This window comes from Aptenodytes patagonicus, chromosome 1 (genome assembly GCF_965638725.1).
Source record: "Aptenodytes patagonicus chromosome 1, bAptPat1.pri.cur, whole genome shotgun sequence".
Classification (NCBI taxonomy): Eukaryota; Metazoa; Chordata; class Aves; order Sphenisciformes; family Spheniscidae; genus Aptenodytes; species Aptenodytes patagonicus.
Window position 1 is genome coordinate 7,556,970 of NC_134949.1, and position 12,254 is coordinate 7,569,223.

Consider the following 12,254-nt stretch of genomic DNA (forward strand, 5'->3'; position numbering starts at 1 on the left):
CTCTTAAATAAGCCATCCCCAGGACTGTCACCCAGGAGGGCACCAGCCTCATGCCCGGCACAAGAAGCAGTGTATGGAAAAGCAGGTGGAGTAGCACCAGCTCGCTTGCCGAGGGCTTTTCATTCCCAAGCCCCAGCACGACTCTTCTGACCTGCTCGTGAATCAGCAGGTCCTCCCCTGCAGTCAAGACATTTAGATGGATGGAAGGAAACTCTCTCTCTATTACCACTTACATCAGTCATTCAGTAAGAGACGTATGGTTTTCATGAGTTTGAAAGATCAGCCCATGTGTTTTCATTTCTGTAGGCTTAATATGTGAGGCTTTGCGGTGTGGCTCTCAAGTGCTGTCTGGAAGAAAGTGCTGTTGCAACTGGGCTGTTTCCAGCACACAAGCTAGGCATCTCAAAATAGTTCAAAGTTATCTGAAAATATGCTGCACCGGGGGCCTAAGTAGATGCAGAATGCCCTAAGTTCATTAATTCATATTTGCATTGCTCATAATTGTAAGTCATGGCAGTATTTCACTCCTACCAAGTCTCATATAAATGAGTATTTTTATTCATAAGCATATCTAGAGATACCAAAGTCAGCTGCAGGCATAAGGTTTGCAAGGCACTTCCCTTACTTTGCTCAGTGTGCTTTTATTAAAAATGTTACAGATATTATAATAAAGTTCCTTGCTGGTTTTACACTTTAGTACATTCCTCCAGTAATCCATCACTAGCTATGTCAGGAAAAACCCACAAAACTTAATCAGGTGGAAGTGGTTTGTTTTTCAAGGGAAGAAATTTCCCCTGAACCAGAGTGCATTATGAATTTTCCAGCCCTAGTAGATCGACAGAATGATATTTGAGTCACAGTGAGAAATGGAGTTGCACAGTTGAATGAAAGCAGTAAAAACAATCAAGTGCCTTGCTGAGCATGTGGTGTTGCTACTCTGCTTTGCTCCATCTCTCCAGCAATTACTATCAGTTTTGCTGCATCAAATGAAGGAAGACACTTTGGAAAACCACTGAGCAGAAAAGTTCTAGCTCTGCATAGGTTTCTGGACTTCTTTGGTAGGTAATTTAGATGCAAAAAATTCTTCTTCCAATCTTTCAATCTACTAGCCGGCAATTTCTGGCTGGTATCACACAATCTGTAGAGAATCAGCCTATGCACACCCAAACGAAACCCACAAAACCAAGCGGTTGTACCAGCGCTTGGCATTTCGCTTGCTGATGCTTACAGCAGTGGAGATGGCATTAGCAAAGCCAGCAGTAATAAAGGACACAGTTACTGCTCCTTGCAGTCCCCTGCTGCCAAAAGGCAGGAACCATGAGCCCTTTTATCTGCTTTCACAGCCCTGACAAGTCTCAAGCTTGTAGTGGCTCTCTGCAGATGTGCGCTTGTCCCATAGCCTGTCCTGCCCTTGGGTGATCACACACTTGTTGGAGATAGGAAATATGAGCCATCAGGATTCGACTTTTTCAGAGCAGACAACCTGCTTCGCAGTGCAGCCCCTGGATTCATGAAGTGCTACAGACAGGGGAGTTGGACTGGAGTCATCATGTGCAGATAATTCTCATTTACAGCCTTTGTAGCAAGCTTTAGTCTTTTCTAAACAGCTGTCTATGGCTCCAAAGGGACACATCTGAATGGCCCTAATAGGTTGTCATCATTTCACTAATACGGGTTTAGTGCCTGACTTATGGACAGAGACCTAATTCCACTTCTCATTGCTGCCCTGCAGAAAGAGTGGTCCTGCTTCATCTTTCCCCCTTCCTGTGTCCCTCTGCCAATAGGTATGATTATCCTGACATTAGGAAGGACTTCAGATGAAGAACCCAGTTCCCTTCCACAGTTCAACTAAGCAGAGGACTTTGACCATCAAAGCTTTTAGTAGAGATGGGTGGGAGGAGAATTAAAATCTTTCCATAACCAGATCCATGCAGTGCTTCTATTACTTGCTTCAGTACTACTCCAGTTGCATATGAAAGCCATATACAACGTGATGTCCAGCATCTCTTTAGGAGCAGACATGCAATGCCAGGAGCCGCAATGGGAGGAAAAAGCTCTATTTTTAAAGCACGCTGAGTGGCTGCTATATGCAGAGACTCGCAAGAGAGAGTGGCCTGGGCTCTTGAGTAGGTCTCCCTTGAAAATTTGCTCTCTATTCCCTGCAGGTCTCAAATAGCTGGAAATCTTTCACCGACATCATATCTAGCTACTGTTGTGCCTGTGGCTATTGTCTGTATTCTTTAAGAGCCTTCCATTGGAAGAGACACCAACATTTTCTGGCATTAGGAAACAGAAAAATTTTCAGGCTCCAGCTGCCAAAACCTGCACTAAGGCTCCAGGTGAGCACATCTGCTGCAGGATCCCTCAGGGCTGCGTGGCTAACACTGGGCCAGTGAAGACATTCCTTTGTCTCAGACCTCTTTGTGGCTAGCTCTCAAACTGTTTGCACAAGGGTTTGTATTCCATTCCTCCATAGATGCTTTGAGGAAGGCATTGGGAGGTTGGGACTCAGCGTTCTTCTTTCTAATGGTGAGGATATAGATGAGACAGAGACAGTCTGTTCTCAGGGTTGCACAATGAAAGGTGGACAAAAGTTACTGAACAAAACCTAGAACAAAGAAAGGTCCGACTGGTCACAAGAAAAAATTCTTCACCATAAGAGTGGTTAAACACTGGAGGAGGATGCCAAAAGAGGCTGTGTAATCTCCATCCCTGGAGATTTTCAGAATCCACTTGGACAAAAAGTCCCAAGCAACCTGACCTAATTCGGAAGTTAGACCTGCTTTGTGCAAGAGATTGGACTATGGACTTCCTGAGGTCCCTTCAACCTCTATTATTCAATGACCCTATGACTCCATGGGTGGTTCAGAAACTGGGCTACCAGTATTAACACATTCAGGATTATGGAACATTTTGATGTTAGCCTAGTCTCTTAAAATCACTTCAGATAGATGAAGCTTAATCATAAATCTAAAACTCAAAATAAATAAAGAAAACCAAACTATCTACTCATTCAAAGACTAAATTCATTCATTCCTTCTCCATGTCCATTTGGGAAGTTGAATATCTAACTCAGATAGAGTATGGTACCCCCACCTCCATGCATACAGTATATCAGGGTGCAATTACAGGTGAGGAATCATTTGTTACAGTAGATCTTCATATTCAGTCATTTTCTTGGATCCTCCTAGGGTTTCAGTTCAGACTTTTCCTTCTCGGTCCTTAACCTCCTCAGCAGGCAGGTTCAGCGCTCCCCACTCCAAGCTTGTGGTTGTCCTCACTTAGGAAATGCCTGTGCTCCTTTGGGCAGATTAGATCCTACAGACGTCACAAAATCCTGATAAGGACTCACCCCCATTCTCTTAGGAAGTGACGTAAATATCTCAGTGCAAACCTTTTCTATGCATGATAGTTCAAACCAAGATGTGACTACACAACAGCACTTAATCCAGATATAAAGAAGGAATTACATTGTGCTGCTCATTGCTGACTCTCATTTAAAGCAAGTCATAGTGATAATAAAATAATTGGAAGTCATACTGGGTTAGGAACACCTAAACCCAGTTTAGTCCCCAAACCTATCTTTTGATTACTCCTTAATTTAGAGGATGTGGTTTATCCCTCAAGCAAAAGCTGGAACTGCATTGCATTTCTAGTCAATAAAAGAGAGAAAATGTGGGGATACTACAAACATTAGTAAATGAAAAGGCTGAGGGTGTTAGTCACTGTTTAAATGGTAGCACACTGCTCAGCATGGACTAATTGACCTAGTTTTTCAGCATCATGTGACAGACTAAATTACCCTAGAAAGAGTGCCCTGACCTCACACCTTCTGCTGGAAGAGAAGTCCTACATCAAACTCACATCCTGGCCTGAATTCACCAGGGGCTCTTACAAGAGTGCAAAACATATTAACTTTAAACAATGCTAATGCACGTATGTTAACCCAGCAGTGGGGATCAGCTGTTGAAAAGTGAATCCAGAGCATGAGGCCTAATTGCCAAGTCCTGCCTATGCCTCCGATTATCCCAGCTCAAATCATTCCCTAGGCTTCCACCTGTAATTTTGTCTGAGGTTTCCCAGCTACGCCTTTTGCAGCAAAAATGTGAGAGGTTTCTACCCTGTGGAACAGGCAGCGGAACTAGCCTGGGGAAGCTGTAGTTACCCTGCATCCACCACATAAGCTGAAATTGTTTTTTCTCCCAGTTCCATCACCCTGTAGTTTTAGTTCACCGATGTCATGTTTTCCAACTCTACGTGCCATGGAGTGTTGTGCTCGATTGCTGGGAAAGTGCATCCATTTTCTTTAATACCCCATACACATAACACATGTATCAGTAAAGAATGCAATTTCACCGTAAAATCTATGTGTTTCATTATGTGCTCCATATGATCTATATATTCTATCACAAAATGTTGCCCTCTGTTTGCTACTTTATGTTACATTTCTCATGAGGTTACCTTGACTTTCATGTGGCTTCTATACTAGATTTTTTTTATGTCCACATAACCTTTTAAGATATACATGGTTTTTGTTACAGGTACAAAAAGAGTTAGGTTCACATATTGCAGCTTTTATTAGTGCTCACAGAGAGGTCTCATTACCCTGAAAGAAACAATAATACCTGCTTTAAGGCAAGACTTTATCTTTTCAATGGCCATATACGTTCCTATTGTCTGCAGAGTAATTTTTTTTCTTTTGGTACTAAACCAGGAAATGTGCAGAGAAAAAATGGTCTGTTCTTTATTGACTTCACACAGCCTTTTTCAAATCATTTCAAGGGATGTAAACCATTGCAAAGGCAGACTTCACATCGATAGCGGGAGCAGCATTTCAGACAGACAGCGGTCCTGAGACTGTGCTGCTGAAAAATCAATTCTGGTCCATTGGAGTCAAGAGCCTACAATGGTATAAATGAGAGAAGCAACTGACCTATTTTTCTTAGCACAACTTTTCTAAGAAGACTAATTAATTGGCTCGTGGACACCCTTTGAAATTGCAGCTCTTTGTTTTCCATCACCTTGTCCCAGTTTTAGACTGTTACACCACCACCAAAGTCACACCAGTTAAAACAGGAGCAATGAAGTGCTGAACCGCTGTCACCAAGTCCACAACACAGGCTTGGAGGTGATGGCCAAGAAGAGGCACAATTTCTTTGGCATTGCGTGAAGGTGTGACCAAACTCGATTTCTCCAGCAGGCTGCTCTGTGCATTGAGTAACATTGTGCACTGGGTAACGAAAGGTGACTCATGCACAAAACGTGCGTGGTAGCAGACAGCCCCTTATTACAAGGAGCTCATAAGTGATCTTTCTGTCTGACGTGATTTTGTGGAGCAAAACCATTCTGGCCAGAGTGGGATTGCAATGCAGGAAGACGGTACGGTGTTTGAACCCATGTTGTGTAGACATTGTGTATGTTATTTCTATGCTGGCAGTTTTTAGATTTTCTCTTCTTAGCTGAGATGAGAGCCCCACCGTGACCTTAAATCAGCAACTTTGCTCACTTTGTAGACACGTCCAGAGGGCAACCCAGATCTAAGGGAAGATTAATTTCCTCCTGGAACTGTCTCAAGAGGCAGCAGACCTCAAGGGCATTAAGTAAATGTCATTAATCAAGTGAGATGATTCTGAGCCACTTTCCTCAAAGTCAAACATGGAGCATGGGGTAGAAATAATGACTCAGAACAGGAGTTTTCAGTCTATGTCTTGACAGCAAAGGGTGGAATCCATGTTATCTAACGCAGGCATTGACATTGCATCTGGATTTTAGGTGCCAGTGAAGATGTTCTTCTAAATTAAATGTCCATATACAGTTGATGAAGGGAAACCAAGACCTCTAGAGGCATGCAAAAGAAAATCCTGTTTGGCTCTTTGATCTCTGCCTCCCCGCTTTTTTAGGATTCCTAGCCCATGCAGGTTTTTTCTTAGGCCGACAGGATCCAGCTGTGTGGTGAGTGGCCTGAGCTCTGTTGTACAATGTCTAATGACTGAAGCCAGACTCATGAGGAAGGCAAAGCATGTTTAATTCTTATCTGTCCAACACATTTATCGTGTGACTTCGAGCAAGTCTTTTTTATTCCTTCCATGCCTCAATTCCCTGCTAGTATAGTAGGAATGATATTTCTCAAACCCACAGGATTGTTTTAGGATAGATGAATTAATATTTGTGAGATGTTCAAGTATCATACTGAGAAGCTCCACAAAGGTTATATGGAAAGATGCCTATTATCAGTGCAGGGGAATTGTTGATTTTATTTTTAGTTGAGGCATAAATACACTGAATTTCATACACTGAATGAAAAAGATGTGAAGAAATGCAAAACCACTATACTGCATACTGAGAGCACATTTTTTAAAAGATAATGAGAGTGCATATGTGAAAAGGGGCAGAGTTAGGATTAACAAAGTTATCCTCATTTTGTCGTTTATTAACTCCTGAGCTCAGTGTTAAGCTTGTCTGCCCTGGTAAGGAGAAGAGTTTCGCCAGGAATATTAATAAGAAACACAGTTTATTTTCTCATTATTTATGTGCAACTCCTATCAATATTAATGGGACTCAGTTAAACAAATACAGGAAGGAAATGAGGAATGGGAAGGGGAAGAGTAAGGGGAAGGGGCAAGGACAAGGGAAAAGGAAAGAGAAGGGGAAGGGGAAGGAATTTTGGTATTCAGATATTAACTTTCAACCATGGAATTTAAACACTGAACTGTGTTTAAATACTGCCCTTGGTACAAACAGAGCCTGGTGCCCCTGATTTTCCTTGCCTTTCAGCTGGTACACTCCCTGCACAATCACAGAAACATTACCATTCTCGTAACATGTTTTATGCTCATTTCATAGGAGTCATCTACTAGAGAAGATGGAGAAACAGAAGCAAAGCTCTTAGGATTAAGAACAGGATTCACATCTCCAGGATGATGCTTCAGCCCTGAAAAACATTCATAAGCAAAATACTGCAAGCAGCTTAAAATTCCTATTGCTGAAAATGCCTTTTTTATGAAATTCCTACCATGTATTTACAAAACCTCTGCCCCCACTAGATAATAACAGCTTACAAATTACAAATGAATCCATCTGTATTTCATTATTAATTGTAACATGTTCCCAAACTGTTAAGTGTCATGGTCTGCTGATCATGCCTGACCCACAAATGGAAGTATGCAGTGCAATAAAATTTCACACTCTCTCGGTGTCCTTTCTAATTAGCGAATGAGTCATGCCCGATATCTGCAGAGTGGAACTGCACTTCCTAGTTTCTAAGAGCATCTATAGATCGGCATGCAGATGTCAATTCAGACCTTGTTGCACACCACAATTTTGGAAGGATCAGCAGATTGGGAGCTAAGTTTTACGCCAAAGCTGCAGGCATCTCCAGGATTCTGCTTTTGGAGCTGGCTCCTTCAAAATCTTGTTTGGGATTTGATTTTATTTTTTTTTATAAGGTACACTTGGGTGGTTTGGGTGAGCCTGAGCATAGACTAACTCTGTGCTTGTCCTTTTGTTTGTGTGTGTGATGGTAAAGTGTCCTTCAGCTGGAAGTGGATGCAAGGGAGGATGTTTCTGAGGGTATTGTCCAAACATCACCACATGGTGTACACAATTAGTTGTGATGTACAAATTGCTGCCCCAGCTAAAGGGCTCTCTGCTGACAGCGAGGCTTGCTCTGCAACTGAAAGGACTCACTGCCAAACAATTCCACTGTTCAGGAAAAAGAATAGGCTAGTTTAAATGAGGTCAAGTCACTTGGCCAAATTCCTACCCCAGGCATTTATCCTATACGTCTCTTCCAATTCTGTAGCACAACTGTTAATTGAAAGCTGGATTTTGCCTGAGAGTAATGAAAATCTCACCCCTCCAAGGTCTGAACCAGCAGGGAACTTGTAAGTAAGTCTCAAATGCCAATGGAGGCCAAAGTGGCTCTTTTCCCCTACCTTGAGGTATTGCCTAAATGCCTATGGCATAGACATCTCCCTAGACAACACAACGCACAGGCAGCACAAATATCTCTTACTTATGCATACTTTTCATCCTGATTAGAAGCAGGATCCTTAGCTGGGTTAAGTTAGGAATCTCCCATTAAGTTACTCCAGCAAAAGCCAAACTGCTTTCTCTAGCAAAGCCTTCCAGATGGGTTTCACCTGATATCTGATCAGAAGGGCTGATGTATTTCTGACCAGCTGGCTGTCCTTTCTTCCTCTACAGCTGGCTGAATCACACTCTCAGCCCACCACGTGGATTAGAGGAGAGCAGCAAGAGCACAGCAGAAAGGGAAAATAGCCCCAGGTGATGGATTTACTCCAACCTCATCTGATTTGCTGGACCACAGAAGCTAAATTTTCCAAGTCTGCACAAGAAAAGGACAATTCTTCAGAGTAACATCAGCTGGATATAAACACCACCACTCCACTGGACAACTGGATTTTGCTGTTGGCCATTCCCCTGGCACCCAAGCCCTGTGAGAGCACACGAACTAGCTTCCTCTGAGCAGAGGTGTAGGACAGCATCTTCGTATTTCACCAAATGGATGGCTTGCCCATTGCAAAACCTTCATACAAGTTCAAAGAGCTCAACTGTTTTGTCTGAAGGTACTTGACTCTATCATCCCCATGTCAGCCCATAGACATAATTACCACAGAAATACACCTATTCACATACTGGGGGCATGCAAAGAGAAATGGAAATTAGGCTGTCTAGGATTTTAATGGCACTAGCATAAATTAAAATGTTATTTTTCCATTAGTCCTTTTCTTCCTGCATCATTTTGTTCTAACAGATCTCTTATAAAATTCCATCTTAATCTAGCCGTATTTCTATCAGTTCAGTAAATTATCCTGGTGAAATTATTATCCTCATTATTATCAGCAAGTGCAGGCTTAAAGAATGAGAATGAAAGAAAAACACACACAATGAATGTGTGAGGCTGAAGTGAGCTCTCACATGAGGTTACCAAGTACTATCCTCACAAACCAGAGAACATTGTGTAGCCTGTGCAATTTCTATGGGTGTTGGCTGGACAGATGGGACAGCAAGGTATGGAAGTCTTGCTGTGGAAGGAGGAAATTTGGGGTCTCCACTTGCCTGAGTCACTGTCTTTGTTCCTCTTTTGTTTTCATCTTATAACTTCCTGAGAATGGTCTGATTCATATAAATAGATATAAAATGCCTTTGAAAGTCATCTCTACCTGACTTGCTTAGAGCCACATACAAGGACTGACTCACATCAGTGCCTTCCCTATACTGTCCACGTCTCATAAGCAAGAGCTTCCCAGGGAATTTTCTTAATGTCATTCAAAAAAAGGGAAAATTCACAAATATCTTTCAGAGTTTTACATGACATGGGCTAGAGTGCTTTACCAACACACACAAGTAGGATGCCTATCCATTTTCTCATTCTCACACAATTACAATTTCCCTGACAGTAGCACAGGGGAAACAGCTGGTTCCCAGAATGAAGAGGAATAGACGCAGTGAAGCTAGAGTTAATTACACTATGGTAGATCTAGGGCTGCTGCAATTTAAGTCTGCCAAATTTAAAGAGCCCGTTCTCAAAAGATGTGCCTGGAAGCACAGGCCCCAGGCTTGGGGAAGAGTGGCTGGAAAGCTGCCCAGCAGAGAAGGACCTGGGGGTGTTGGTCAACAGCCGGCTGAACATGAGCCGGCAGTGTGCCCAGGCGGCCAAGAAGGCCAATGGCATCCTGGCCTGTATCAGAAATCGTGTGGCCAGCAGGAGTAGGGAAGTGATTGTGCCCCTGTACTCGGCACTGGTGAGGCCGCACCTCGAATACTGTGTTCAGTTTTGGGCCACTCACTACAAGAAGGACGTCGAGGTGCTGGAGCGTGTCCAGAGAAGGGCAACGAGGCTGGTGAGGGGTCTAGAGCGCAAGTCTTATGAGGGGCGGCTGAGGGAACTGGGGTTGTTTAGCCTGGAGAAAAGGAGGCTGAGGGGAGACCTCATCGCTCTCTACAACTACCTGAAAGGAGGTTGTAGCAAGGTGGGTGTTGGTCTCTTCTCCCAAGTAACAAGTGATAGGACGAGAGGAAATGGCCTCAAGTTGCGCCGGGGAGGTTTAGATTGGACGTAAGGAAAAATGTCTTTACTGAAAGAGTGGTGAAACATTGGACCAGGCTGCCCAGGGAAGTGGTGGAGTCCCCATCCCTGGAGGTATTTAAAAGACGAGTAGATGAGGCGCTTAGGGACATGGTTTAGTGGGCATGGTGGTGTTGGGTTGACGGTTGGACTCAATGATCTTAGAGGTCTTTTCCAACCTCAATGATTCTATGATTCTATGATTCTATGATTCTAAGTAATCATCTCCTGATGCTTCTGCCAGGCTGAAAAAAACAATGAAAACCCCTGCCACTAACACTCCACTTATCACAGAATCATAGAATCATAGAATAGTTTGGGTTGGAAGGGACCTCTAAAGGTCATCTAGTCCAACCCCCCTGCCATGGGCAGGGACATCTTCAACTGGTCAGGTTGCTCAGAGCCCCCTCCAACCTGACCTTGAATGTTTCCAGGGATGGGGCAGCCACCACCTCTCTGGGCAGCCCGTGCCAATGTTTCACCACCCTCAGTGTAAAAAATTTCTTCCTTCTATCTCGTCTATATCTCCCCCCCTTTAGTCTAAAGCCATTCCCCCTTGTCCTGTCGCAACAGGCCCTGCTCAAAAGTCTGCCGCCATCTTTTTTATAAGCCCCCTTTAAGTACTGATAGGCTGCAAGAAAGTCTCCCCGAAGCCTTCTCTTCTCCAGGCTGAACAACCCCAACTCTCTCGGCCTTTCTTCATAGGAGAGGTGTTCCATCCCCCTGATCATTTTTGTGACCCTCCTCTGGACCCACTCCAACAGGTCCGTGTCTTTCTTATGCTGAGGGCTCCAGAGCTGGACGCAGTACTGCAGGTGGGGTCTCACCAGAGCAGAGTAGAGGGGCAGAGTCCCCTCCCTCGACCTGCTGGCCATGCTGCTTGTGATGCAGCCCAGGATACGATTGGCCTTCTGGGCTGCGAGCGCACATTGCTGGCTCATGTCCAGCTTTTCATCCACCAGTACCCCCAAGTCCTTCTCGGCAGAGCTGCTCTCAATCCCTTCATCCACCAGGCTCGGGGTTGCCCTGACCCAGGTGCAGGACTTTGCACTTGGCCTTGTTGATCTTCATGAGGTTCACACGGGCCCACTTCTCCAGCTTGTCCAGGTCCCTCTGGATGGCATCCTGTCCCTCTGGCGTGTTGACTGCACCACTCAGCTTGGTGTCATCTGCAAACTTGCTGAGGGTGCACTTGATCCCACTGTCTATGTCATTGATGAAGACATTCAACAGTACCGGTCCCAATACAGACCCCTGCGGGATGCCACTCGTCACCAGTCTCCACCTGGACATTGAGCCGTTGACCACTGCCCTCTGGATGTGACCATCCAACCAATTCCTCACTCACTGGACAGTCCACCCATCAAATCCATACCTCTCCAGTTCAGAGAGAAGGATCTTGTGGGGGACCATGTCAAAGGCATGTTCATCCCCTGTCAGAGGTCCAGAGAGACAACATCTGTAGCCCTTCCCATGTCCACTGATGTAGTCACCCCATCATAGAAGGCCACTAGGTTAGTCAGGCAGGACTTGCCCTTGGTGAAGCCATGCTGGCTGTCTCGAATCACCTCCCTGTCCTCCATGTGCCTTAGCATAGCTTCTAGAAGGATCTCTTCCATGTTCTTCCCAGGCACAGAGGTGAGACTGACTGGCCTGTAGTTCCCTGGGTCTTCCTTTTCTCCCTTTTTAAAAATGGGGGTTATGTTTCCCCTTTGTCCAGTCAGTGGGAACTTCACCGGACTGCCATGACTTCTCAACTACGATGGATAGTGGCTTAGCAACTTCATCTGCCAGTTCCTTCAGGACCCACGGATGGATCTCATTGGGTTCCATGGACTTGTGCACCTTCAGGTACCTTAGATGGTCTCGAACCTGATCTTCTCCCACAGTGGGCGGCTCTTCATTCTCCCAGTCCCCGCCTTTGCCTTCTGCGGCTTGGGCAGTGAGGCTCGAGCACTTGCCGGTGAAGACCAAGGCAAAAAAGTCATTGAGTACCTCCGCCTTCTCCGTATCCCGGGTAACCAGGTCTCCCGTTTCGTTCCGGAGAAGGCCCACATTTTCCCTTGTCTTCCTTTTATCCCCGACGTACCTATAGAATCTTTTCTTGTTGCCCTTGACGTCCCTGGCCAGATGTAATTCTATCAGGGCTTTAGCTTTCCTAACC